Raw genomic sequence first — 6,000 nt, 5'->3', positions numbered from 1 at the left:
TGTGAGGTGTCCCCCTGAAAGAGCAGAGCATGACAGCTTTGTATGACAACTGTTTTTTCAACCGACAGGTTTTTCAACCTGTTCTAGAGCAGAACAAGGATGGAATCTTTTGTTGTCTCCCAACACAGTATCTAATCAAAGCCATACTGCCACTAGGAATCAAAATGATAGATGGGTTCATCTCCTGCAAGGCACTGCATAAACAAAAGCAATTCCAAGTCCACAGAGCCAACATTCTGAAGCCTTCACCCAACAGTCACATTGTCCTTGGAGTCAAATGGTTGGCCCTGCCTTGCATAAAGCTAAATACTCTTGTATATTAGCAGGATGGAGCTCAGAAAATCAGGTGGTTATTAGTGATTAGCCCCCATCAGTAATTTGCTAATTGTTTATGGATGCTGGGGGATGCACATATTGTGGGGAAAGACAGCAGTGCCGGAGCAGCGCAGCTGTGACGCACCAACCCACTGGGTGCTGCGCAAGAGGAGCCTCACAGGAGGTGTTGCATCGAAGCAGGGACTGCCTTGGCTTTCTCAGCAAGCTCTTCCTAACAATGCTGCTGGTGCATATACTGTTGTGAGAAGCCAGCTGGCTGGCATGTGAGAGCAGATGCCAAGTGGCTGTCAGATTGTCATCTTGAGTTTTAGTATTCAACCTGTCTTTCTGTGAATTGGCTTTTGGCCTTTTTTCCCCCAGGGAAGAGTTGTGCCTCAGCCAAACCACCTCAGATTTATCTCCTGTAAAAGAAATGAAAGTATGAGTCACTATTGCTTCTGGTGAAGCAGTTAATAAATTGCAATTCAAGTGCTTTAAGGTTTTTTCCACTCCCCTTCTTTTTTTTTTTTTTTTGGTAGTTACATAAGTTTTTCTCAGCCATTACTAAAAGAAGCCCCAGGAAAACACATAACAGCCACTTCAGACAGTTTACTCATTCAATCTGTCCATTATGTAATTAATTAGAAAAGCTGAGAGAAATACAGTTTTTCAGTGTCTGAGCTCCTGATGGTCATATTTTAAGTTTTTAAAAAAAGGCTGGTTGCATATGGTGTTCAACATAGTACTGGTCAGTCCTGGAGAAATGTCAGCAATTTATCCAAAGATGCAAGACAAAAATAAATGAAAACTAACTAAAAAATACTCAAAATTAAACAGCAGAAATCCCTGGAACAATTTTTCCATAAGTAGTGGTCCAAAAGATGCAACTTCAAGTACCCTTAAAGGTTTGCTACCTCTGTGAGAAGTGCTTCACTTGTGTTCTTTGGGAATGGAACAATTTTCAGATGTGTCATGGCAGGCAATTTAACTCACCGATCTTGTGGGAAAATAATACACTTAAGAGTTCCGGAGACTGGAATAGGAAGAAGTCGTTATTGCCATTGAAGCAAGAACGTATCTGCTGGGAAGATGCTTACATGAGTAGAAAGACCATGTTTTCCATCGGAACAACCACCTAAAAAATATGTAAAGGCCCAGCAAAGAAATAGTTCCAAGTAACTTGTGCCATTATACAGGATTTCCATTCTGTATTATCATTTGACCACCTGAAACCAATCATATTTGTGTTAAATCCCATTAATGCAGAAGGATTCATATTTGTTGCATTCTTTCTAATTCTGCTCAAAAAAGTAAAATACTTTTTTCCTTTTGTGTTTCGGGCATTTGTATTTAAATTCTGACAATAAAATACTATTTAAGTTTATCCAGTGGCACAAAACATCTGCTTGTTCACTGCCAGACCAAAGAAACTGAAAGAAGGAAAAATGTTTCAAATACACTCAGTTACAGAAAGAGGTTTTAAGCACAAGAATCAGAGCAAAGAAAAATGCACCTTGCAGCACCCAAAGAAAAGATCACAAAAATGTTGAAATGTCTAATACAGAAAGATCACGCTGGTCTGTGCTGCCAGCTCTCATAGAACTAAGTTAATAATGAGGAAATGCATTTAATTTTAGGTCTTTTCAAGAAGAGGGCTGATGTCCTGACATAGCAGAAAACCTTGGGATACTGCCAGCACTTGGCACAGTATCCTTTCTGTATAGCTTACATAGTTAGAAATGCTGGTTTGGATGAAGAAGTCCTGATGTCATTTTGGTAACAGCAGTAAGAAATCAAAATGTTAAAGTAGAGACAGCAAAGAGGACGAAACCACAACATCCAAATGCAGCAGCATAATATTTCCTGGATCTCAGTGCCTGGGCTACACAGGTTCCTAAAATAAGCATTGTTTGGTATCTTTTGCATGTCCTGAAGTGCCACATCATAATATTCTTGAGGTTTCTAATTTAAAATGTTCTCTTGTTTGAAAGAGTCAAATTGCAGGAAAATCAGGCACGTCTTCCTTTACCCACAAGCTTCTAGTATGTGTGTGTCTCCAGGAATTTGTAATAGCACCAAGAAAGATACTAAAGCACTTCAAACTATGGTTGGGATTAGAGGCATTGCAGCAGTGACCATGGAAGGCAGGTATCTAAATTACTGTGCTTCAGGGCTTGAAAAGACAAACAGGAGGAAGTGCAAGAAGCAGGGGCATACCCTTTCCAGTACACTGCCAATCTTGGTTATTAGAGGACCTGAAAAGAGGATAAAACCACAATTGTCACATGTTCATTAAAATAAAAGGAACAAACCAAGTATAGATTTCTTTTAAAATAATTGGCTGGTTTTGAGAACAAAATATTTCGTGTTTCTAATTTATTGTTTTGAATCTTCACGTGTTGTTTTTCTCCACATTTCTCCATCTTGTCTTAAAATTACTGCATTTGATGGAAAGCTTGTGTCATCTGACCAGGCTCATTGAAATGAACATTTCTCATGAAAATTTTATTTTTGTGGAAATGTCAAATAGAAAAGGGCTTTGCAAAACAGGAATCTTTACAGAAAAAAAAAATAGATAGGAAAAAAAAATGTCTTTTAAACAGCAATCCTTGAAATGACATCCATTTTTTAAAATGCAGTTTGGCCTGCAAGGAATTACACAGGACAGTCAAACAGAAGAATCTCCCTAAGGTTGATCTCCAGGAGTAACAAAAATATTGCCAATAAACCATAAAAATGTACCCAAAAGACATTAAGAGCCCTGAGGTACGTTTGGTCCTGGTTTGGCCAGATTTCTGAAGACCTTGCAAAGAGGGAGAGGGAAAAAATGCTTCTGTCAGCACTGCCCACGTGGTCCTCCATGCACTGGAGGACACCCCTGGGACTATGCCCAGGCCCTTCACCGCACTGGTGGCTCTGGGAGCAAGGTCCCTTGGCACACAATTGGGGTCAGCTCAGGGACCTCTGCCAGGCACTCTGCATCTCTGCACTTGGGTTGCTCTGTCCTTGACAGCTTCCCTTGCATCACTGCCTGCCCTGGCTGATGTGGCCATCAACCTATTTGCTTTCCCAGGCCATGACACTTGGTCCTCTGTTTTTCCTGAGCTCCCAAAGGCATGCACCAACATTGCTTCACCTGGAGCAACACTGCAGCCACATGTGAGTGTGATGACTGTGCTGGCCTGGACATGGGTGAGAGGAAACCTGGTTCTCCCCAGATCCTGCTGGCTAGAGCCGCTCTGCCCTGGGAGGAATGGGGCAGCACGCTGGCCTCTTTGGCCGCAGGGGTGTGTGGCCATGCTGCTGACCTTCCTGCCTCTCATTACAACTTCCAGTGTATGGCAGAGCTGGTCAGTCCCAGCACCACCAGTCAGGCAGCATCATCCCTCAGCTCCCTGGCTCCTGAAAGAGTCAGGCCAGGCTGGGTCGGGAGCTCCCCAGTCTCTCTGGAATGGAGAGACAGCCGACTAACGCGGTGTCAACTGGCAGTCAAATAGGTCATTGTCTGAACTTCTGGACAGCAGCACAAGCAAGCACTTGACTGCTCGACACAAGAGCTCCACAGATGGGAATTTCAAACAGTCCTGAAGATTTTCCATAGGATCTCCTGATTTGAACATCTCTCCAAAGGCAAAATCTGTGCATTGCTGTGTTGATTAGCGCTATAGGAGGAGGATCTGACCATTCAGAAAATCCTTCAGGTGGTTTCTGCTGCAAAACAGACCAAACTGATAGATAAGATGCCAGTATAAACTGTTCCTGCAGAAGCAGAAACAGTCACACAGTGCAGTGTTAGATATTGTTTAGCTAGTTAGATGTTTTGCATATAGTACAAGGGATGATGGATCCTGCCTGTGCAGGAATAGTAATACAGGAGCATTGGACAGATGGGTATGAGAATTAACATCGCAGATAATACAATCATGAACATTATACTGTTTTTCCAGCTTTTTTAAAGGTTGGTTTAAAGTACTTTAAAGTCTGTAATTTTTGAGGCATGCACCCTCTCCTAAAAACTACTTTGAAGGCTCTGGTTATTTCAGAACCCCTTTTGCCTTCTAGACCAATGGCTCAGTCTGCCTTGGATAATATTTCTATCAGTGTTAGGATGTACTTCACACTATCATAGTGTTTGGAAAACGCTTGCACACCATCAAGCCCTCCTGCCATTGTGTGGTGCCACACCATTTTATTCCTTTTGAAATGCTTTCTTTGCACTTTGTCCAAGCTGTTAGACGCTTGGTTTGCAAGCCAGGTTGCCACTTGTCTTCTGTTCAGGCTGGAAATTTGCCTTTTAGCAGCTTCAAAAAGGAGATTTTTACCTCCTCAATTTCCTAGGCATATAATAAAGTCTTTTAACAGAGATGGTGGTATAGACATGTCTGCTGTGACAATGCTACTACACTCACATAAGAAATAAAACATTGGGCTAACCAGTGTTACTTCTTGTTGAAAGGCGTCTTCTGTGAAAGTCCTCCTTCCCTGGACTACCATAGGCCTGGGCAGATCAGGGCACCCTTTTGCCTTCTGTCTCCTCAGTTTGTTGCCAAAGCTTTTTAAAACTTTCTATAAGGTCATTGATCGACCAACAAGAAAATAGGTACAGCACCAGCCTCCACCCCATGATATGTAGCTGTGATCCCCCAGAGCCCTGAGTGAAAATGTCTGTCCTCATGTATGCCACAGTCAGGGCTTCCTGCTCTGACATATTTTCATAAAATAAAAATACTTTCAATATATGGAAATAGAAAGTCTTGTATCCAACAAAGCAACAAAGTCTCTTAATGCAGGGTTTTAGCTCTCTGATAGAGTCCCAGTATCATAACAAGGCCAGCAGTTATTTCATTGAAAACTAATGACCTAAAAATTTTACTGGATTTGGCCTACTGTTCCTGTTGGTTTCTTGTCCCATGACTATAATTTCCAATCAGTTCTGACTTAAATGACTTTTTATTCTCTTCATGGCAATCACAAGCTTACAATTAAATGCAGCATGTAGTTTCCAAGAAGGAAGAACAAAGTATTTCTCAGTAATGGCTACTTGGGGACTATGAGAACTACCTAAAAATATTCAGAGCATGTAAAAACACAAAACTGTAAAAGATTTTTTTTTAAGTAAAATTAATTGGATGGAGTTAAACAATGAAAAATGTAAGTCAGACAGTATCAGGAGGGGCGTCCTGGCACTCCATGAAACTGCAAAATAACCTCCTGATGGGAGGGGTTGGAAGCATCATTAGTGCCATTCATTTAAAGCAAGACAAGGCAAAGCAATGAATGGAGCAATGATCTTTATGGCCCTAGAGCACCACAATCACTTGATGAAACACCCTTGTATTGGCATTTCAGCTGAACTTGTGGAACTGGTGTAGTGGTCCGTACTTCACCCATACCACATATGTCCATTATACTCCCATTTGGAAAGAAGGAGGCTGGATTACCTGGAGCCAGAGCAGGAGGACATGCAAATACACGTCTTGCTTTATGCAGAACAACAGAGCAGCCATGAGAGGCACTTCCAAGGCTTTTGGCAGACATGAAGTATTTCCCTGCCACATAGTAGCTTCAAGGCCCAGGGGTCTCTTTCATGTGTCACAAAGTCCGCTTTCCTCATAGGTGGCTGTCAAGCTTCCTGGAAAAAACAGATTCAGAGGATATCAAGCAGAGACACCAGCTGCTAGGTAA

General features: G+C 41.9%; 1 long non-coding RNA gene across 2 annotated transcripts in view; it reads right to left on the bottom strand.

Moving 5' to 3' along the window:
- Window positions 1-1,638: 1,638 nt before the first annotated feature.
- LOC125328178 overlaps window positions 1,639-6,000 on the bottom strand; it is a 59,293-nt gene continuing 54,931 nt past the window's right edge. For both annotated transcript variants that reach the window (XR_007204583.1, XR_007204582.1), the window contains exons 3-4: window positions 5,757-5,947; window positions 1,639-4,026 (exon numbers count right to left, since the gene is read on the bottom strand). This is a non-coding gene — a long non-coding RNA (uncharacterized LOC125328178). The remainder of the gene's footprint in view (window positions 4,027-5,756; window positions 5,948-6,000) is intronic.

Source organism: Corvus hawaiiensis, chromosome 1 (assembly GCF_020740725.1).
Source record: "Corvus hawaiiensis isolate bCorHaw1 chromosome 1, bCorHaw1.pri.cur, whole genome shotgun sequence".
NCBI lineage: Eukaryota > Metazoa > Chordata > Aves > Passeriformes > Corvidae > Corvus > Corvus hawaiiensis.
The sequence above is the reverse complement of the archived record's forward strand: the minus strand, read 5'-3'. Positions and strand labels throughout refer to the sequence as shown.